The following is a 23,771-nucleotide window of genomic DNA, read 5'->3' on the forward strand; positions in this document are numbered from 1 at the left end:
CTTACTTGACCTCGTCCACACCAATCTACCTGTCGCAGATGTATCTGTCCATGACAGTATTGGTAGGAGTGACCACTGCACAGTCCTCGTGGAGACGAAGTCCCGTCTTCGCACTGAGGACACCATCCAACGTGTTGTGTGGCACTATCACCGTGCTAAATGGGATAGATTCAGAACAGATCTAGCAGCTCAAAACTGGGCATCCATGAGGCGCTGAGGGCCATCCGCAGCAGCAGAATTGTATTCCAGCACAATCTGTAACCTCATGGCCCGGCATATTCCTCACTCTACCATTACCAACAAGCCAGGGGACTAACCCTGGTTCAATGAGGAGTGTAGAAAAGCATGCCAGGAGCAGCACCAGGCATACCTAAAAATGAGGTGCCAACCTGGTGAAGCTACAGCTCAGGACGACATGCATGCTAAACAGTGGAAGCAACATGCTATAGATAGAGCCAAGCGATTCCACAACCAACGGATCAGATCAAAGCTCTGTAGTCCTGCCACATCCAGTCGTGAATGGCGGTGGACAATTAAACAACTAATGGGAGGAGGAGGCTCTGTAAACATCCCCATCCTCAATGATGTCTTTTGCACTCACATGCCGGACACCGCCAAGGCTGAAGCGTTTGCAACCTTCTTCAGCCAGAAGTGCAGAGTGGATGATCCGTCTCGGCCTCCTCCCGATATCCCCACCATCACAGAAGCCAGTTTTCAGCCAATTCGATTCACTCCACTTGATATCAAGAAATAGCTGAGTGCACTAGATAAAACAAAGGCTATGGGCCCCGACAATATCCCGGCTGTACTGCTGAAGTCTTGTGCTCCAGAACTAGCCGCGCCTGCAGCCAAACTGTTCCAGTACAGCTATAACACTGGCATCTACCCGACAATGTGGAATATTGCCCAGGCATGTCCTGTCCGTGAAAAGCAGGACAAATCCAATCTGGCCAATTACCCTCTCAATCATCAGCAAAATGATGGAAGGTGTCATCGACAGTGCTACTAAACGGCACTTACTCACCAATAACCTGCTCACCGATGCTCAGTTTGGGTTCTGCCAGGACCACTCAGCTCCAGACCTCATTACAGCCTTGGTACAAACATGGACAAAAGAGCTGACTTCTAGAGGTGAGGCGAAAGTGACTGCCCTTGACATCAAGGCAGCATTTGACCGAGTGTGGCGCCAAGGAGCCCTAGTAAAATTGAAGTCAATGGGAATCAGGGGGAAAACTCTCCAATGGCTGGAGTCATACCTAGCACAAAGGAAGATGGTAGTGGTTGTTGGAGGCCAATCATCTCACCCCCAGGACATTGCTGCAGGAGTTCCTCGTGGCAATGTCCTAGGCCCAACCATCTTCAGCTGCTTCATCAATGATCTTCCCTCCATCATAAGGTCAGAAATGGGGATGTTCGCTGATGATTGCACAGTGTTCAGTTCCATTCACAACCCCTCAGATAATGAAGAAGTCCGTGCCCGCATGCAGCAAGAATTGGACAACATCCAGGCTTGGGCTGATGAGTGGCAAGTAACATTCGCACTAGACAAGTGCCCAAGGCAATGACCATCTCCAACAAGAGACAGTCTAACCACCTCCCCTTGACATTCAACGGCATTACCATTGCCAAATCCCCCACCATCAACATCCTGGACCAGCCATATAAATACTGTGGCTACAAGAGCAGGTCAGAGGCTGGGTATTCTGTGGCGACTGACTCACTTCCTAACTCCCCAAAGCCTTTCCACCATCTACAAGGCAGACGTCAGGAGTGTCATGGAATACTCTCCACTTGCCTGGATGAGTGCAGCTCCAACAACACTTTAGAAGCTCGACACCATCCAGGACAAAGCAGCCCGCTTGATTGGCACATCATCCATCACCCTAAACATTCACTTCCTTCACCACCGGTGCACTGTGGCTGCAGTGTGTACCATATACAGGATGCACTGCAGCAACTCGCCAAGGCTTCTTCGACAGCACCTCCCAAACCCGTGACCTCTATCACCTAGAAGGACAAGGGCAGCAGGCACATGGGAACACCACCACCTGCACATTCCCCTCCAAGTCACACACCATCCCGACTTGGAAATACATCACCGTTCCTTCATTGTCGCTGGGTCAAAATCCTGGAACTCCCTACCTAACAGCACTGTGGGAGAACCTTCACCACACGGACTGCAGCAGTTCAAGGTGGCAGCTCACCACCACCTTCTCAAGGGATGGGCAATAAATGCCGACCTTGCCAGCGATGCCTACATCCCATGAAAGAATAAAAAAAAAGTTGTGCGGTAGATACGAACTAAACCCGCTGCAGATATTTAGGGCTAGTAACTACAAGCATAAGTGCCCTTTTAACGACATGAGAAGTGTTAATGACTGCCAATCAACCTCTCACTGAAAATTAACTGTTACAAGTGTGGAGTCTCACTCCTTCAGGTTGTGAATTGTTTTTGGAGATTTTAAAATTTTTTAAATTCTTACTTTTCCTTTCTGTCTCTTTTTTCTCTCTCTCTTAATCCAATCTTTCTTTCCTTCTCTATTTCTCTTTCTGTATCTGATTTGACATGGAATGCACCCCCTTTAATTCACCCTTCTTCTCAGTCCTTCTGTTGTTTATTTCCTAATCTTTAAATCTCATTGGTTTAGGAGGTACCTTGTTGATTGCCCTGTTCACTCAGGTCCCAGATGCCCTGTTTCCCTCGCTGAGCCGTTACCAGCTCATACTTTCAGCAACTTAACGGGCAGAAATTGTTTGAGCTGATGGGTGCAGGGGCAAGTCTAACTAATGGCAGATGCCGTTAGATGCCCTACTACTGCAAAATCTGACCCATGGTGTCTAGTGAATCACACATCTGATCCAAGCAGATTTCTGACCCAGGCACTGAATAATATACCATTCTATTCTCTCTCAATAGAAATCCTAATCTTAGAATAGCATTACTTAACAAATTAGTTATCTGATTATGATCATTTATTTAAAAATCTTGATAAAGAGAGATTTGGTCTTAAGTTACATAAAAACATAGCACAAAGTAAAATGGTTATATTTAATTCACCAAGAGATCCAAGAGCCAGAATGCAAACACATCATTCATTCTGCATTCTCCTAAATTCTGATTATGATAATTTATTTAAAAATCTTGATAAAGAGAGATTTGGTCTTAAGTTACATAAAAACATAGCACAAAGTAAAATGGTTATATTTAATTCACCAAGAGATCCAAGAGCCAGAATGCAAACACATCATTCATTCTGCATTCTCCTAAATTCTCATGTGCATCCACATGTCTTTATGAAAACTTCACTGGGAAGACTGTAGAGTGGAAGGAGAGAACAATTAGCTCTAATCATTGGCTTGCTAAAATTTGTTTAAAATGTAGTACACATCTGTCTACTCACAAGTTTAGGTGATAGAAAGCAGTGCCCGGGCTTGTTTCCACATTGAAAGCTTGGATGTGAATATCACTCCTCAAGGACACTGGGTGACTGGCTGGAGAATTCTGAAACTAGGTCAGAGAATTTGCATTTTAATGCCTGATTTAAATATTACTAAAAGCCACCTGTTTAATGGCCAAATCAGCATTATGCCAGAACTGGTTTCCTAATGGTTCATTAAATGCACTCACAACTGGTCTCTTGCTTTTCTTAGCAAATTTTTATGCTGATAGGTCTCAATGCTGGGGAATGGAGCATTTTCTAATGTTTCACCTTACCAGCATTAGACACTTCCAGACCGGGGGAGGTGGTTAGATGCAATGTAAACCTCCTCCTACTCTACCCCAACAAAGACTCTAAACAAGTACATTACATTGCTCTCTGATGAAAAGAAAACAAGTTCTGTTCTGTGAGTCTTGCCTCATAACTTGAAGCCCCAAGATCTGGAACTAATTTTTAGTTATTATGTGACCTTATACAATAAGCATCAGCAGGCTATTCAGCTGTTAAGGCTTCACAGCCAAGCGTGAGCCTATCTTTACTCAACCTGCACATACATACACACACTTTTGAACGAGAACCCTAGCTGATTTCTTTTACCCTCTGTAGCCCAAGGACATATAGGTCGATTTGAACACTGAGTTCTCTAAACGCTGTGCCTAAATACCTTTCTTGACTGCTGTCTGATATCACATTAATACTTACACCTTTATCCCCATTAGGCTGCCAGATACCAGATTCACACTTGTGCTATAAACGACATTAAATTGAAAAGATCAGAATCATAGCAACTCTCATCCCCACGAGGCCAAGGTCAGATTTATACAAACTCTCTAAACGCCATTGGATTTCCAGATGGAGAACTGGCATCTGGGCCCTAGTCTGCACTGGATCAAAAGGATCAGACATATGCCTACTATCTATTCCCAGTAGCCTACTGTGGATCATCTAACCTCTATCCCCACTAAACAAGAGGGGACTAAATATGCATTAATGGAGTAATGGGGATCAGATGCACTAAATTGCCAAGACTGAGCATGTATTGTGTGGATGTAAACAAATACAGAAACGTTCATAGAATCATAGGAGGTGAATTTGGTGTAGGGCCGGAAAACAACATGAAATGGGTGGCGTGCCTGGAATGTGTGTCGGAAGACATCGGTACAAGGTTCGTTGTGAATCGGGCCTCGGGCCTCATCTCCATAAAACCAGTGAGCTGCAGACAACCTCGGGCCTCCGGATGCTGCTCACCAGCTAGGACCTTCGGAAACTTGTCTGGCTCTGAAGACAAGCCGGCCCACAGGTAAGTCCTTGGTAGCACATACTCTGCCAGTTTAACCCAAATTTGGGAGCGGGGTCCTAAAACAGGTGATAGGACTCCGATTAGCATATCCAAATGCTAATAGCATAGCAAGGCCTAATGCTTGTTTCAGGCTGGCGCTCTGGACACTTGGAAGTTGTTGGCTTCCAATTTGATATTCTGTGCACTTCCGGGGAAGATCAGGCATTAGAGATCGCGCCTGGAAATTGGTCCCCCAACGCTAATTTTTATTCCAAAAAAGTGCGCGACCAGAACAAATTTCTCCTCCATAGAATTTGCAGCACAGATGGAGGCATTCACCATTATTCCTGTCCGGTGTTTCAGTTAATAAGCTAGTAGCAGCCAAGTACATTTTTATGAAGATGTCAAATTCAAAAAAGTTTGGAACTAGGCCAAACCCAGGAGTTTTTCAAACTTATTCAAATTTTTAGTTTGACCTTCATCCCTCATGGCTTTCCCGCCACCAAAATTGCTATTGATGCAAACTAGTTTTTCTGTAATTTCCTGCATCAAATGCCGTGTAATAAACGGAATAATTTTTTTTTTCATTTACAGCATTTTGAAGATCCCCTAAATTACCTAATCCTCTTCCAAGAACATCTAGTGTGTTTAGGTTTGAGCTAGGATTGCTATATCTAGTTTTTATTTTACGAACGTCGTAAGGTCTCATGCCTTTGCCCGCAAATCATTGTAGGGCTGAAAATTCACAGGGAGGCGTATTCCAGTGTAAATATCGAGATGAGCCCGCCTGGGACCTGCCAAATTATACAGGGTCAGGGGAAAGTCCCTTCCATTAGAATGACAAAGGCCTGTGCCACCAGGACCACATCTGGGGCATCCACCTGCTGAAGAGGCCTTAAAGTCTGGCAGGAGTATGGTTGCCAAATCCCCACCCCAAAAAACACTTTTAGGTGCCCCCCCATCCCCTCCCCTTTGTAAGGGGGCTGTATTGGTTTAAATTGGCGACCTTCAGGGGTCCAAGCCGTGATCCCAAACTGGACCCCCAGGTGAGCCCCACTTCCGTTGGCAGTGGTTTGGTCTCATTAGGCATTTGGTTCCCTCTGAGGGCTAGGAATTTGAGAACTCCCAACACAGTGAGTTCCCATGTCCATCCCTGCCCCCTCTCACACCAATACCTTGTTTGGGGCATATGGAGGCTTCATTCCTACAGGCCATTCCAGATGCTAGGCCAATTTTGGAATTTTCAGTTATTTCTAATATAGTTAAAACAAAGTATAAAAATCTATGCTAAATGGTTACTGAGTTAGCAGCACTATCTTTTGCTGTGATGTTACAATTGTGGCATTGATTTCATACATTCATGATGGTAATCTTACTCTGGGTTGTAGGTCATGGGAATAAACAGGATGACAGATCTGGTAGATCACAGAGATGGGCTAAAATAACAGAAAATAAAATTTTTAAAACTCTCCAGTGACTCATTGGTTAAGGGTGCTGCTCAGTGAAATGCAGTACACCCTCATTAAGTTAACCACTTAAGTGGCGAGTCAAAATTGGTTGAGTTAGCAAGGCAGTTGGTTACAATTTTGCCATTTCCCAATGTTCTTTATTCATGCTCTTTGAAAAATTAACTTCCAGAGACATACCTGTGCTTCCTGTGAATTGGAGTTGGACTTTCTATGCAAAATATCTGGGATAATAGACCACAGCTAGAATGCTGTTCCCTTTTACCACTGGGGAAATAGTACTGAATGGCTCCATTTATTCCAGATCTCCTTAAACCAATGGAAAAGCACCATGCTGACAGACTATGTAGCTCAGGCTAAGCTACTAGTTTTACTAAGAAGATTATACAGAAACAAAAATAGATCAGCAGATTAGATAAATTACCTACCTTTTATAGGTAAATTAATCTCTTCTCAGAGCTCACCCTAATGAATCATTTCAACTTTCTAAAAGTCCTTTTATCAGAATTCTTTTATTGAAGTTTTGCCGCACAACTTGGCTGAATTAAACAAATTAAAGCTATCTCTAGCAGCTGTCATATTCATCCAGGCTCGGACAGCTTGTGGCTGCAGAGTTGTCAATCAAACCAAAACAAAGATACAAGGTTAGCAAATGGACGAATTCCATGTTAATGCACAGTGACACCTAGCATCTACATGCAAATGCTGACACAATGAGCCCAGACATACAAACCTGGTATCTTAATATCTCATCAACTGTGAAATCAAACAATGCGGCCTGCTTTATTGGTGATAGCATATGTTCTCAGCTGGTAATCTCAAGAGGAAAGTCTGCTATCATTTTACACTAGCCAAATCAGAAAACATCTGTTTTTCTTATGTATGTAACTAAACAATAAAAGGAATATATAATGCTCTAATATTTTGCAATTCAAAACAGGATAGACCTTTCTGCAGCATGTTAGTGGGCACAGTCGCTTGCAGGACAGGATCAATTGTAGCACAATTGAAGAATAAACTGTAGTGCTAAACAGGACAACCCCCTTTTTGCCCACTTTTTGAAGCAGCAGCTCCATCACTCAGCATAAGGTTCTTGCCTCATTGTTTCATAGTATTTCCAGGCACTGTAGGATTATTTGCTGCTAAAAAGTAAGTTCAATCAAGTTTCCACCCGTGCCACAGCACTGAAATGGTCCTAATCAAACTCACAAATGACATATCGTGTTCATCTCCGACAATGGCTTCTCTGCCCATCTATCCTTGGTCCCCTCCTCTTCCTCACCTACATGCTGCCCCTTGGCTCATCTGAAGACATTGGGTCAGCTTCTACATTTATGCCGACAACAACCAGCTCTACCTCTCCATATTCTAAAGTGACTCCCAGCCAGTGAAGTACTTTTGAATTGATCCCGCAAATGGCTGCTGCTCTAAGAGTTGCAGCAGCGCCGGAAATCCCAACTCCCATTAAGCGAGCACTGAAAGGAAGGCCCAATTCAGCCAAAAACACACCACAAATATTGTTAGGCTGACCCCAGTAGATCCAATGGAGTTGGTCTAGGCGTAAAGCCTACTGTGCAGTGTTCAACTTTAGAAAAGCTGGAATTGGAAAATCCATCATACTGTTCCTTTACCTCCGACAGCTTGGTACAAATACAATGCAAATTTATAGGCCAAAATCCTCTCTGTCTGATAACTGTAAGGGTCCCAAGTGAAATGAGTCAGTAGTTTGAACTCAGTTACCAGTAGGTGGGGGTTGCCAGCAGAACAAAGCTGGCCATTCTACTGCAATGGCACTTAGATTAACTCTGTTTAATATCACATCCATCTTTCAGATGAAATGTTAAACTGAGGTGCTGTCTGCCCTTTCTGGTGGATGTGAAAGATCCCATGGCGTTAATTGAAGATTAGCAGGGGAGTTCTTCTGGTATCCAGGCCAACATTTATCTCTCAACAAATAACACTAAAACAGATTATCTGGTCATTAGCTCATTTGCAGGATCAATTCAAAAGTACTTCACTGGCTGGGAGACACTTTAGGATGTGGAGAGGTAGAGCTGGTTGTTGTCGGCATAAATGTAGAAGCTGACCCAGTGTCTTCAGATGAGCCAAGGGGCAGCATGTAGGTGAGGAAGAGGAGGGGAGCAAGGATAGATGGGCAGAGAAGCCATTGTCGGAGATGTACACAATATGTCATTTGTGAGTTTGATTAGGACCATTTCAGTGCCATGGCGAGGGTGGAAACTTGATTAGACAGATTCAAAGTGGAGTTATGGGAGGCAACAACACGCCCAAGGAGTTTGGAGAGAAAAGGGAGGTTGGAGATGGGTCAATAGTTTGCAAGGAGACACTACCCGAGGAGAGGGAATCACTAACAATGTTAGCTAGCATGGGGACCAGGAAGGGAAATATGATGGTCAACAGTTTAGTGGGACTGGGTTCAAGTGAGCAGGAGGTGGATCTCATGGACAAGATGAGCTTGGAGAAGACATGGTGGGGAGATAGGAGAGGAACTAGAGACATACTTGAGTTTAGGGCTAGGGCAGTGGGTAGCCTTGTGGGAGATTTAGCTTGATGGGCAAAAATAGGGATAATGCAGCAGAGGCAGCTGAACTGATGGTTTGAATCTTAGTAATAAAGAAGTCTACGAGCTCCCCGCATTGTTGTTGGACATGAGAGGGTAAGGGAGGGGGGTTTAAGGAGATGGTTTGCAGTGGTGAAAAGAAGCTGGGCATTATCTTTGCTTTCCAGGATGATCCTGGAGTAGTGAGCGATCTTGGCAGAGGAAAGCAGGACCCGATAGTGCTTCATATGGTCCACCCAGATCTCATGATGGATGGCTAAACTAGTTATGCACCAGATATGCTCGAGTCTGTACCCCATGGACTTGAAGGATCGAAGATGGAGGCTATACCAATGGAATGGCCAGAATGGAAAAAGTAAGGGTTTTACTGGGGATAAGAGCATCAAAGCTGGAGGAGAGGGAGTGGTTGAGAAAATAGACTACTGCAGAAGTCTTGAGGTGAATGTAGGGCCAAAAGTTGGACAGTTGTGTGTTTAAAAGTGTAGTTGTAAAAGTGACTTGGGGAGAGTTCATTCCAGGGGTGAACACAGAAGGAAGTGGGGTTGGAAGAGGGTAGTAAGATGTGGCTGGTGTGGGACACAAGGAAGTGGTCAGAGATAGCCTTGCCTGTGGTAGAGATCATCGGGGTGATTTTAATCCCAAGAACAGACCTGTTGGGGGCAGGTGGGAGTTGAAAATAGTTGTCTTTTGGGTCGCGACCGCAACCTGGCTTTATTTCCGGGTTTAACGTCGGCACGTAAAAGTACAGGCTACCCGCTGGGAATGCAAAGTCCAAAAATTTTGCAGTTGCGACCTAAAAAAACTATTTTCAACTCCCACCCACCCCCAACCCAACTGTTCTTGGGGATTAAAATCACCCCCCATGAGTTTAGAGAGGACATGGAGGTGTCAAGGCTGAGAGGCTGACCGTGAAAATGGGCAGGAGAGTTTATATGGAGGTCAAGGTTATGGGAGGACAGGAGGGCAGTGGAATCAGAGGAGAGAGAGCAAGGTGAGTTGAAATGGAGATTGAATTCACTGAGGAAATGAGGGAACATATATTGGTGATAAACTTGGGGTAAGGCTTGGGGAGGGGATAGAGAACAAGGATTTTAAAGGAGAGATGAAAGGAGTGGAACAATGTTAGGTGCTTAAAGGAAAGGAAGTTACCAGATGAGTAAGAGGAGAGACCAAAGTGTAAGTTACCAGATGAGTAAGAGGAGAGACCAAAGTGTAAGTTAGTGATAACAGCCACAACATCACCATAGCAGTTCAGGCAGGGTAGGTGGTGGAAAGTAAATACCGGCATGGAGGCTTCAGTAAGAGGCAAGGTGCTGCCACCCATAAGCCAAGTTTTCAACAAAGCTATGGGGGTAAATTATAACCAGGAGTCGGGAGGAGGGCGGGGGGGAATTCCTGATGGGAAACCCGGAAGAATGGGCTTCCCGGACGTCCTTGCAATTTTGACATAAGGATGTCTTTCTTTTTTTTGTAGTGTTCCTGCTCGACAGGCCAGCCGTCAGTTGGACAGTTGAACAGCCATTGAGTGGATGCCAGCAGGTAAATTGTAGATTGGGGGGGGGCCGGAGTCGGTCATCGGGGGGGTTGGGGGAGTCATTGGGGTCATGGGTATGGGGGGGGGGGGGGGGTCAGAGATCGTGGGGGGGCGGGGTCAGAGATCGTGGGGGGAGGGGGTTAGAGATCGTGGGGGGGCGGGGTCAGAGATCGTGGGGGGAGGGGGGAGTCGGAGTTGATCGCGTTTGTAGGGTTGCGGTAGATAGGCTTGTTGGGCCTAGGGGAAACACCCTTGCTCCTCCTGGCCCACAAGCAGTGCAATAAAGGCACTTATCTGCTGACCTGGTCCGTCTCGCCTCCTCTCACGTGGCGTGAAGCAGAAGGCCCAGGAATTCCAGTCCCCAGGAGTTAAAAACAAAAAAGCTGTCAAAATGGAGATCTACAGCCTCCTTAAAAGCTTTCACTGACCGACCCGCCTCCTGACAGCGGGTTGGTCGCCCGCCCCTTGACCTGCAGGTTGGGGTCAGGTTTTATTTTTTTTTTACAATTTTTACCTTCCCACCAGCCCCCAACCCACCCGTTCTTGAGGTTAAAATTTACTCCATGATGTCAATACAATCATCCACACTAAGGTTTTGGATGGCAAGGATCTTGTTCACGAAGTGAACGGTCTGTCTGGAGGTTAATTGCAGGGAAGGGCAGTGATTGTTGATCTCCTGCAACATCTGAGGAGGCAGTGGTAGATGGGGTGAGCTGAATGGGACGGAGGTTGGCAAAATTAGCCTTCAGCAAGTGTACTGGGTGTGAAGGTCAACAAGCAAGGAGGATAAGGCAGTTGGAGCAGTAAGGAATGTAAGGAATCTTACAACACCAGGTTATAGTCCAACTGTTTTATTTGAAAAAGGAGGCAGCAATGGGTGCCTCGATGGGTCCTTTGGAGAATGCCGAGAGAGGCACAGAGGGTAGCTGTGGGCTTATCTAAATAGGATTCAAGCCTAGAACAGTGGCAGGAATGCAGGAAGGCAGAGGAATAATGATAGACTGGTGTAGGTATTGGGGAGGTAAAGTATTAGAGAGGGGAGAAATGAAAAAAGTGACATCATTGCATGACCAGAGGGAAAGAGAAGGACCAAGAGAAGACAAAAAAGGGACTTGGCTACAGAGTAGCAGCCAAAATGCGCACATGAATGGACACAGAGGAAATTCAGATTACATGTGTATGGCAAAGATTAGGAGAGACATGTCCTGGTCATAAACAGAGGACAGGGAGCAGACAATATGAGAGTGTCTTGCAGTCTTGTAGCAGATTCCTGGTCACCTTTTCTGTATATAATTAACAAAGCTTTTCAAATACATTGAGACACATTTAAGTTGTATTTAAAGAATACTGTATAATTGTTATTTTTGTACTGGCTTTGCTTATAAATATTTTATCATGGTGGTGGCATGATAGTTTAATACCATTAATGGATGTTAATGTTTGTACAAAAGAAAAAGCCTGGTTAAACAGAAATGAAAATGCTTAAAGCCTGGAACTGGCAGATGTCCATTTAGTTCTTTTAGGTCATACATTGACCTAACAGGCCACATCATTTTAACTTTTCTAGAACTGCAGTAGCATTTCTGCAGGAAATGCATAATTCATTGTGGACTAGAATTTGCTAGTTTCTAAATAGGAGTACTGTAAATAAAAACATTTTAGTTCTCCTTGTGCATTTTAATATTCTGCATTATTTTTTTTCATCTCACGACTCAACACAAGGAGGTACAGGGGCATCTCAATCCCAAGAGGCCCCCACTAATATCAATTTTTCTCAGATTAAAAAAAAGTACACAAAGGATTTGTGATCAAATATACATCAAGTTCCTCCAGCAGGGGAATGCACTTTATAGTGTGGAACTGAGCTCACTGAACAGCAGATCCCAGGTACAATCCTTGTTCTGTGCTGAGTCAGCTGATCTCAACCTGGGTGGTGGTAGAGGTGGTACAATGGCCTGGGCTAGAAAGGGGGGGGGCGGGGAAATCAGCCAGGGTTCTTGTTTCTGATTATTAGTGAGCCTTGTTGGAAAGTGTATGTGTAGATGATGAACGCGGACAGATTCAGGTTCCACTGTGTTCCCTCCATGGTTGAACAGTCTGCCAACATTCATTGTCATGGCTCATACATGAAAAAAGGCCGCTGAGGGGAAGTACTGGATGGCAGCTTGTGTCTGTGAAAATGTACCAAAGCAGTAATGAAGACTTTGAGGAAAAGAGGGAGAAAATATCAGTGGTGGCAGCGAGGGGGAAGAGCAAAATGAGTGTAATTTTCACCTTCATCACCTGAGCGGTAATCTGCGGAGTAGAGCGGATTTTCGCCCGCTGTAGAACTCATCCTGATTTTCATCCTGTTGATTTTAATGGCGAGTTTTACAATGGACAGGCAATCTGCTCCGCTAGAACATGAACTGGCCAGCAATTAACCCTCTGACTGTCATGTTTTAATTAGACATAAATATGCTAGTTTATGTTTTAAACTGATGGTCATAAAATCACATAACATCAGTTTCTTGCTCATTTCTATGTATGGAAATTTATCCTATTTTAAACCTGTTTAAAATACTAATTCAAGTTTATTGCACCTTTCCCTACTAACCTGAACTTAATAAACAAATATATATAAACATTATTATGAATTACCATATGATTAGACCCATAAACACACCAGCATGTGACTAGCCCTATTAAATTTTTAATCCAAACTTTATAGCTCTCTTATAACCCTTTTTCTCACTTTAGTTTTTACTTGCTTTGGTTAACATACTTCATACTCCAGAATCAAAGGGGTGTGCTTCTTTGGCACAAACCTGGTATTGGACTCTTTCCCCCACTCCCACTCCCTCTCTCTCTCTCTCTTCCCCCTTCCCCCATTCCTCAATTATAGTCCTAGTGCAAATCTACTATTTGTTCATCAATCACTGTGAATGATTTTGAAGTTTGTTTGGAAAACCTCCCAGCATTTCTTTAAATTTTGTGCCAAATTCTATCTTTTCATGTTCCTTGTGAATTAGACATTTATTCTACTTTAACAGAAGTTTAAGAAAATAAATATATTGAAAGTTATATCTTAAAAACAACAACAACTTGCATTTATATAATGCCTTTAATGCTCCCAAGGCACAAGCATTATATTTGAGGGAAAGCTACACATATGGCTTTTTTTTGCATCAAACTAGCCGCTTAACACGTAATAATAGTAGAAATGCCTGAGGTATCTGTGAATCTATTAGTAAAATACAGATTTTGGACTTTTGCTAAAGTAGAACTTCAAGATTTCTGACAAACCAGGACTTCAGCTTTAGGAAACCAGAAGTTCTGATTAGAGTCCTGTTTCAAAGCAGATGAATTGTATCTGGAACCAGACATTTGATGCCCTTCTGTTTTAACTTTTAATCAAGGAGAGGTATGGTAAATTCTGGGAAAGTGTCGTTGAGCTAAGACATAAATTGAAATTTGTTTATAAAGAAGTGAAAATTGGAGATGCTGATTATTTTAGACCAAAGGTTATTTTCATGAAATAAGTATCCAAAGTCCTATTTAATTCCTTGAATATGATTACCAGTGCATGCTTTGAATTAGAAAAAGTGGCATGTTTACAAAAGAATGATCATCACATCTTAAAGGAGCAGTAATAAAGCTCCAAATAGATCTAAGAAAATTGTCCCATTGATTCAGATATCTTTTGTTTCAAACTGACTGTCAGCATTGAGTCAATAAAAGTTAACAAATAAAGGGGGGGGTGGGGGGGGAGGGCCAACTGATTCAGCCATGCCTCAGTCAAAATATAGTTGCACAGATGAATGTACTTTATCTGGAATATATAAAGACTGACATGAGTTTCAGAACAAGTGTCAATGTTGGCCAAAGTTCATTCTATACATTCTCAAATATTTATACTCTGTTAGATGAGCTGAACGTATTGATTTCCTAATTTCCATTTTCCTAGCGAAATTTAAATATCTCACATTCTCTGTCATATATTATTAATACTATAGGACTGCATGCTTGTATTAACCTTGACAGCCCTTGAATTCTCTTTTACTTGAATCATCTTTTATTGTATGTACCTTGTCTTTCATTACTATTTCAATAAGTCTGATGAAGATGATAGTGATAGAACAAAGATACTCTAGAAATTTTTTTTTCAGGTCTGAGAAAAGCACTTTCTAGCAATAATATTAATTTGCATCATGCAGAGACCTATATCATCAAGAATGCTGGACTTAATTAATGGATTGGATTTAATAGCTGTTGCTGTATACAGTGATACAGGAGAGATCCTCTACCTTATGCATTATTCTACATTGTTTGAATTACTTACTTCCAATACTTAGGTTGAACAAATGAAGAGCCTCGAGCTTTAATTTAAGACACTTCGCATTGATTTCTAAAAAGGAGGATTGTTCACTTGTTTAATATGCACATTCATTACACTGTGTTAAAGCATAGCTAACAATTGAAGCACTTTCACTTAGATGCCCATTTAGTGGATTTCTGGAGGCATCGAATATCAAAGTAATTCAATGTTACTTTTGAATAATGGTTGGTTGCCTTGGAGTCTGAAGTACAGTTTTATACATGGTGAGTTGTGTTGACAGCTGCTAAACTTTACACTGAGAACCTTTTTATAAGGAACAGGACACGATGGCACAGGGATTTAGTTTTATTACTGTCTCTGTCTGAGGATATTATACTTTAGAATTATATGACTTTAATACAAGCACCATTCAATAACGTTAGGATGTGTAATAGCCTTTCCTCTTTGATGTGAATGTTTGGACATTCTGAGGGATATGTTTGATTAATGGTCCTTATATCACACCTAGTTGCATTTCAAAAAAATCAATTTGTTGTGAATGCATTTTACTCTCACTGCTTACATCCATTTAATAACTGTATCCTCTCCAATTCTGACTTACATTTGATAGTTTGTGCTTCTCACAAGCAACAAGACGAGAACATAAATAATTTTCTTAATGACAGCTAAAACAAAAATATCTAAAAGCAAATCAAAACTGACCATGACATTTCTTATCGATGACCTCCAGCTAACACACGGAAGTAGATGAGTACGTACAGCAACTCCAGATGAACTCAATGTAGTTATGAAAAGAAAACATTGATAGACACCTCTAATTCTTCTTTATTTCCTTTAGTCATTCCTCCCTCCTACAATCTGTAGGCATTTAAAACTCAAACTTTCTGTCAACCGACCATTACTTCTTGATTTATGCCATTTTCTCTCCTATAGTTTTTAGCCCTGGTGGTATCCTGTACAATGGGCCTTAGCCCTTCACCTAGGTTTCTCATTAACTAAAATCTAACAATGAATAAAAGTTATTTTAACCCTATAATTACTGATGGAACATTTTTATGTTAACATCATGCAAACAACAAATGCTTTGTGCAAGCTGCAAACAAACACAATCAGATTATGCATTCTGGATTCCTTCTTAGCAAATAATTAATTCAACCCATAAAAATGTTGTCAATCAGAAAAAAATTAAAAAGTTTCTGTAATCAAATGGATTCCAATGTAGGGAAGTGTGAGGTCATCCACTTTGGAACTAAAAAGGATAGATCAGAGTACTTTCTAAATGGTGAAAAGCTTGAAGCAGCGGAAGTCCAAAGAGACTTAGGGGCTCATGTACATAGATCATTAAAGCGTCATGGACAGGTACAGAAAATAATCAAAAAGGCTAATGGAATGCTGGCCTTGATATCGAGAGGACTAGAATACAAAAAAAGTTATGCTTTAGCTATACAAAGCCCTGGTTAGACCACACCTAGAGTACTGTGTTCAGTTCTGGGCACCGCACCTTAGGAAGGATATATTGGCCTTTGAGGGAGTGCAGCGTAGATTTACTAGAATGATACCTGGACTCCAAGGGTTAAGTTACGAGGAGAGATTACACAAACTAGTGATGTATTCCCTGGAATTTAGAAGATTAAGGGGTGATTTGATCGAAGATTTCAAGATATTAAGGGAACTGATAGGGTAGATAGAGAGAAACTATTTCCGCTGGTTGGGGAGTCTAGGACTAGGGGACATAACCTAAAAATTAGAGCCAGGACTTTCAGGAGTGAAGTTAGCAAACACTTCTACACGCAAAGGGTGATAAAAGTTTGGAACTCTCTTCCGTAAATGGCATTTGATGCTAGCTTAATTGTTAATTTTAAATCTGAGATGGATAGATTTTTGTTAACCAAAGGTGTTAAGAGATATGGGGCTAAGGCAGGTATGTGGAGTTAGGTCACAGATCAGCCATGATCTCATTGAATGGCGGAACAGGCTCGAGGGGCTAAAGCGCCTACTCCTTTTCCTATGTCCCTAATCAGAATCCAAACTCTTCTTTTAAAACATTCACCCACTGACTTCCCTCATGATTTCGAACCTCTTCTCCAATCAAACGCCAACCTCCATCTGATGCTGTAAAACATGCAGCAATGCATCACATGTCCTCCTCATATGTACCACTCCATGACAAACTAACAAGAAATAATATTAACTTACTTCAAAAAATACTTTGTTAAATAAATAGAATTATCAAGGACTGTTGGTGTATGAAAATAAAACAGTTGTATCATCATTGACATAATTCACTGTCCAGCACCATCCAGTGATTTATCTTCTCTAAGTCAAGAGATGGTGACATATGCACTCTATAGGATGATTGAAGGACTGTAAAATACGTTGGCTACAGTATTTCCTGATCAGCCAGTTGTCAACTACTTTTAACTTCAGCAACGATGTTATAATTATTTGTCCTCCAGTGTGAAAGTCACTCTATCATTGACAGAGGGCATTCATAGTCATTATAAAACAGGACTTAAAACTGAGCAAAATCACTCCATACAACCAAATAGTATTTGCTACAAGATAAAATACTCATAAAATGATTTAACGCTTTCAAGATAGAAAACCAAGATGACAGTTATAAACTGCTTGAGCTTTATTATTGCAATTTATTCTTTCATTAGATTATTACGTGGTAATTCCTCCTGGATATCTATTATTTGAGCATGTAATTCTCCATTTAGATAAGCTGTGCCTGATATTAAATAAAAGGCACTCTGCTATCAGAGCGTGAAAACGTTTCCATCAATACATTTGCTCCCAGTTTTACATCCAAATTTTGAATCTGCTTTTAACTATATGTGGCAATATATTACATGGCTGTTAAATAGCCAGGCTGTTAATACAAAAGCTCATTTGCAGAGAGCATTTACTGAGGCACTATTGCATTCCCAATATACTTTACAGCATTTATTAAGACATTAATAAACTTGCAGAATGGGCGTGTAATTGGCAAATGAATTTCAATATATAAAAAGGAAGAGGGTAGCTGAAGTAAACATTGGTCCCTTAGAGGATGAGACTGGGGAAATAATAATGGAAAACAAGGAAATGGCACAGGAATTGAACAGATATTTTGTATCTGTCTTCACTGTAGAAGACACTAATAACATGCCAATAATAGTAGATAATCAAGGGGCAAAGGGGAGGGAGGAACTAAAAACAATCACTATCACCAGAGAAAAAGTACTAGGTAAAATAATGGGTCTAAAGGCTGACAAGTCCCCTGGACCTGATGGCTTTCATCCAAGGGTCTTAAAGGAAGTGTCTACAGAGATAGTGGATGCATTGGTTGTAATCTTCCAGAATTCACTAGATTCTGGAAAGGTCCCAGCGGATTGGAAAACCGTAAACGTAACATCCCTATTCAAGAAGGGAGTGAGTCAGAAAACAGGTAACTATAGACCAGTTAGTCTTACATCTGTCATTGGGAAAATGCTAGAATCCATTATTAAGGAAGTAGTAGCAGGACATTTGGAGACTCATAATACAATCAAGGCGAGTCAACATGGTTTTATGAAAGGGAAATCATGTCTGACAAATTTATTAGAGTTCTTTGAGGAAGTAATGGGCAGGGTGGATAAAGGGGAATCAATGGATGCAGTATATTCGGATTTCCAAAAGGCATTCGATAAGGTGCCACATTAAAGATTACTGCACAAGATAAGAGCTCATGGTGTTGGGGATAATATATTGGCATGGAAAGAGGATTGGCTAACTAACCGAAAACAAAGAGGCAGGATAAAAGGATCATTTTCAAAATGGCAATCTGTAACTAGTGGGGTGCCGCAGGGATCAGTGCTGGGGCCTCAACTATTTACAATATATATCAATTACTTGGATGAAGGAACAGAGTGTCTTGTGGCCAAATTTGCGGATGATACAAAGATAGGTGGAAAAGCAAGTTGTGATGAGGACACAAAAGTGTCTGCAAAGGGATATTGACAGGTTAAGCGAATGGGCAAATATTTGGCAGATGGAATATAACGTGGGAAAATGTGAAGTCATCCACTTTAGGAGGAAAAATAAAAAAGCAAAATATTATTTTGGAGGAATACTACAAAATTCTGGGTTACAGAGGGATCTGGGTGTCCTCGTACATGAAACACAAAAAGTCAACATACAGGTACAGCAGGTAATCCGGAAGGCAAACAGAATATTGGCCTTTATTTCTCGGAGGATGGAGTATAAAAGCAGGGAAGTCATGCTACAACTGTACAGGGTGCTGGTGAGACCACTGGAGTACTGCGTACAGTTCTGGTGCCCTTATTTAAAGGAAGGACATGCTTGCATTGGAGGCAGTTCAGAGAAGGTTCACTAGGTTGATTCCGGGTATGGAAGGGTTGTCTTACGAGGAAAGATTGAACAAGTTGGGTCTATACTCATTGGAGTTTAGAAGAATGAGAGGAGATCTTATTGAAACATACAAGATTCTGAGGGGACTCGATAGGGTAGATACTGAGAGGATGTTACCCCTCATGGGGGAATCTAAAACTAGGGGGCATAGTTTCAGAATAAGGGGTTGCCCATTTAAGATGGAAATGAGGAGGAATTTCTTCTCCCAGAGGGTTGTGAATCTTTGGAATTCTTTACCCCAAAAAGCTGTGGATGCTGAGTCATTGAATACATTCAAGGCTGAGTTAGACAAATTTTTGATCAGCAAGGGCAACAAAGGATACAGGGAAAAGGTGGGAAAGTGGAGTTGTGGTAAAAATCAGATCAGCCATGATCTCATTAAATGGCGGAGCAGGCTGAAGGGCCGAATGGCCTAATCTCATCTCTTATGGTCTTAATATAGGTAAGTGTGAAGTGGTACATTTTGGTGGGATTATTAAGGAGGCCACATACTCCTTGGAAAATAAGAATTTAAATGGGGTAGAGGAGCAGAGGGATTATGGGGTGCTGATGCACAAGTCACTAAAAGTAGCGACGCAGGTTAAGAAGACCATTAAAAAAGCAAACCAAGCACTGGGGTTCATTTCTAGAGGGATAGAATTGAAAAGCAGAGAACTTGTATAGAGCCTTGGATAGACCACTGGACCCTTGGAGTACTGTGAACAGTTCTGGTCTCCATATTACGAAAAGGATTGGAGAAAGTGCAAAAAAGATTTACTAGGGTGATATCAGAACTGAGAGGTTGTATCCATCAGGAATGATTGAATAGGCTGGGGCACTTTTCTCTAGAAAAGAGAAAACTGTGGGGTGACCTGATTGAGGTCTTTACGATTATGAAAAGGTTTGATAGGGTAGACGTAGAGAAGATGTTTCCACTTGCAGGGGGATCAGAACTAGGGGCCATAAATATAAGATAGTCACTAACAATTCCTATAGGGAATTCAAGAGAGACTTCTTCACCCGTGGGGTGGTAACAATGTGGAACTCACTACCACAAGGAGTAGTTGAGGCGACCAGAATAGATGCATTTAAGGGGAAGCGAGATAAACACATGAGGGAGAAGGGAATAGAAGGAAATGTTGATAGGATTAGATGAAGAAAGGTGGGAGGAGGCTCACGTGGAGCATAAACACCGGCATAGACCTGTTGAGCCAAGTGACCTGTTTCTGTGCTGTACATTCTATGTAAAGCATTTGCTTAATAAAAGGATTGAGTAAAAAGAAACATTTTCCTTCAATAAGGGTCTTCCAGTTACGAAGCTTCTACTATAGCACCAATCAAGTTGACCCAGAGTTATTCTGAGCTCTGCTAGTTTAGCTACAGTAGCATAGTGGTTATGTTACTAGACTAGTAATCCAGAAGCCTGGACTAATAATCCGAAGTCATGACTTCAAATCCCGCCACGGCAGCTAGGGAGTTTAAATTCAGTTAATTAAAAATTCAATTAATTAAATAAAAAATCTGGAATTAAAATACTAGTATCAGTAATGGTGGCCATGAAACTACCGGATTGTCGTAAAAACCCATCTGGTTCACTAATGTCCTTCAGGGAAGGAAAACTGCCGTCCTTACCCGGTCTGGCCTATATGTGACTCCAGACCCACAGCAATGTGGTTGATTCTTAATTGCCCTCTGAAATGGCCTAGCAAGCCACTCAGTTGTAAAATCTCACTAAAAGAAGTCATAATAAGCATAAAACCGGATGGACCACCCGGTATTGGACCACTAGGCACCGAACACGAGAAAAGCAAACCAAGCCCAATCAACCCTGCAAAGTCCTCCTCACAAACATCTGGGAACTTGTGCCAAAATTGGAGAACTGTCCCACAGACTAGTCAAGCAACAGCCTGACATGGCCATACTCACAGAATCATACCTTTCAACCAACATCCCAGACTCTACCATCACCATACCTGGGTATGTCCTGTCCCACCGGTAGGACAGATCCACCAGAGGTGGTGGTACAGTGATATACAGTCAGGAGGGAGTACCCCCCGGGAGTCCTCAACATTGACTCTGGACCCCATGAAATTTCATGGCATCAGGTCAAACATGGGCAAGGAAACCTCCTGCTGATTACTACCTAATGCCCTCCCTCAGCTGATGAATCAGTCCTCCTCCATATTGAACACCACTTGGAGGAAGCACTGAGGGTAGCAAGGGCACAGAATGTACTCTGGGTGGGGGACTTCAATGACCACCACCAAGAGTGGCTTGGTAGCACCACTACTGACCGAGCACTGAAGGACATAGCTGTCAGACGGGGCACTGCGGCAGATAGTGAGCGAACCAACACGAGCGAAAAACTTACCTGACCTCGTCCTCACCAATCTACCTGTCGCAAATGCATCTGTCCATGACAGTATTGGTAGGAGTGACCACCACACAGTCCTCATGGAGAAGAAGTCCCGTTTCGCACTGAGGACACCATCCAACGTGTTGTGTGGCACTATCACCGGGCTAAATGGGATAGATTCAGAACAGATCTAGCAGCTCAAAACTGGGCAACCATGAGGCGCTGTGGGCCATCAGCAGCAGCAGAATTGTATTCCACCACAATCTGTAACCGCATGGCCCGGCATATTCCTCACTCTACCATTACCAACAAGCCAGGGGATCAACTCTGGTTCAATGAGGAGAATAGAAGAGCATGCCAGGAGCAGCACCAGCCGTACCGAAAAATGAGGTGCCAACCTGGTGAAGCTACAACTCAGGACTACATGCATGCTAAACAGCAGAAGCAACATGCTATAGACAAAGCTAAGCTATTCCACAACCAACGGATCAGATCAAAGCTCTGCAGTCCTGCCACATCCATTCGTGAATGGTGGTGGACAATTAAACAACTAAAGGGAGGAGGAGGCTCTGCAAACATCCCCATCCGTGAGTGCAAAAGATAAGGCTGAAGTGTTTGCAACCATCTTCAGCCAGAAGTGCCAAGTGGATGATCCATCTCGGCCTCCTCCCGATATCCCCACCATCACAGAAGCCAGTCTTCAGCCAATTCGATTCACTCCACATGATAACAAGAAACGGCTGAGTGCACTGGATACAGCAAAGGCTATGGGTCCCGACAACATCCCGGCTGTCGTGCTGAAGACTTGTGCTCCAGAACTAGCTGCACCTCTAGCCAAGCTGTTCAAGTACAGATACAACACTGGCATCTACCCGACAATGTGGAAAATTGCCCAGGTATGTCCTGTCCACAAGAAACAGGACAAATCCAATCCGGCCAATTACCGCCCCATCAGTCTACTCTCAATCATCAGCAAAGTGATGGAAGGTGTCGTCGACAGTGTTATTAAGTATCACTTACTCACCAATAACCTGCTCACCGATGCTCAGTTTGGGTTCCGCCAGGACCACTCGGCTCCAGACCTCATTACAGTCTTGGTCCAAACATGGACAAAAGAGCTGAATTCCAGAGGTGAGGTGAGAGTGACTGCCCTTGACATCAAGGCAGCATTTGACTGAGTGTGGCACCAAGGAGCCCTAGTAAAATTGAAGTCAATGGGAATCAGGGGGAAAACTCTCCAGTGGCTGGAGTCATACCTAGCACAAAGGAAGATGTTAGTGGTTGTTGGAGGCCAATCATCTCAGCCCCAGGGCATTGCTGCAGGAGTTCCTCAGGGCAGTGTCCTAGGCCCAACCATCTTCAGCTGCTTCATCAATGACCTTCCCTCCATCATAAGGTCAGAAATGGGGATGTTTGCTGATGATTGCACAGTGTTCAGTTCCATTCGCAACCCCTCAAATAATGAAGCAGTCCGAGCCCGCATGAAGCAAGACCTGGACAACATCCAAGCTTGGGCTGATAAGTGGCAAGTAACATTCGTGCCAGACAAGTGCCAGGCAATGACCATCTCCAACAAGAGAGAATCTAACCACCTCCCCTTGACATTCAATGGCATTACCATCACTGAATCCCCCACCATCAACATCCTGGGGGTCACCATTGACCAGAAACTTAACTGGACCAGCCATATAAATAATGTGGCTACAAGAGCAGGTCAGAGGCTGGGTATTCTGTGGCGAGTGACTGACCTCCTGACTCTCCAAAGCCTTTCCACCATCTACAAGGAGTGTGATGGAATACTCTCCACTTGCCTGGATGAGTGCAGCCCCAACAACACTCGAGACGCTCAACACCATCCAGGACAAAGCAGCCCGCTTGATTGGCACCCCATCCACCACCCTAAACATTCACTCCTTTCACCACCGGCGCACCCTGGCTGCAGTGTGTCCCATCCACAGGATGCACTGCAGCAACTTGCCAAGGCTTCTTCGACAGCACCTCACAAACCCGCGACCTCTACCACCTAAAAGGACAAAAGCAGCAGGCACATGGGAACAACACCACCTGCACGTTCCCCTCCAAGTCACACACCATCCCGACTTGGAAATATATTGCCGTTCCTTCATCATTGCTGGGTCAAAATCCTGGAACTCCCTTCCTAACAGCACTGTGGGAGAACCTTCACCACACGGACTGCAGCGGTTCAAGACGACGGCTCACCACCACCTTCTCAAGGGCAATTAAGGATGGGCAATAAATGCTGGCCTCGCCAGCGACACCCACATCCCGTGAACGAATAAAAAAAATAGTAAAACATACTGAAGAGTGGTGACAAGGTTATGTTACAATTGCGAAACCTAGGGAGTATGGCCAAAACCCAACGGGCTATAAATTCGGCCGCAAAGCGCCTGTTTTATGTTTAG

General features: G+C 43.0%; 1 protein-coding gene across 5 annotated transcripts in view; it reads right to left on the reverse strand.

The window, feature by feature from the left end:
- pkib (protein kinase (cAMP-dependent, catalytic) inhibitor beta) overlaps positions 1–23,771 on the reverse strand; it is a 93,781-nt gene that overhangs the window by 14,685 nt on the left and 55,325 nt on the right. The window contains exons 1-2 of one of the 5 annotated variants that reach the window (XM_067983808.1): positions 15,321–15,567; positions 3,402–3,508 (exon numbers count right to left, since the gene is read on the reverse strand). The exons of 1 other annotated variant lie outside the window; for it this stretch is intronic. The gene's annotated coding sequence lies outside the window, so the exon portion shown is untranslated. Of the gene's footprint in view, positions 1–3,058; positions 3,104–3,401; positions 3,509–15,320; positions 15,571–23,771 lie in introns of those variants that run through there. 3 more of the 5 variants (XM_067983809.1, XM_067983810.1, XM_067983811.1) reach the window with 3 other exon arrangements.

Source organism: Heptranchias perlo, chromosome 5 (genome assembly GCF_035084215.1).
Source record: "Heptranchias perlo isolate sHepPer1 chromosome 5, sHepPer1.hap1, whole genome shotgun sequence".
Taxonomy (NCBI): Eukaryota; Metazoa; Chordata; class Chondrichthyes; order Hexanchiformes; family Hexanchidae; genus Heptranchias; species Heptranchias perlo.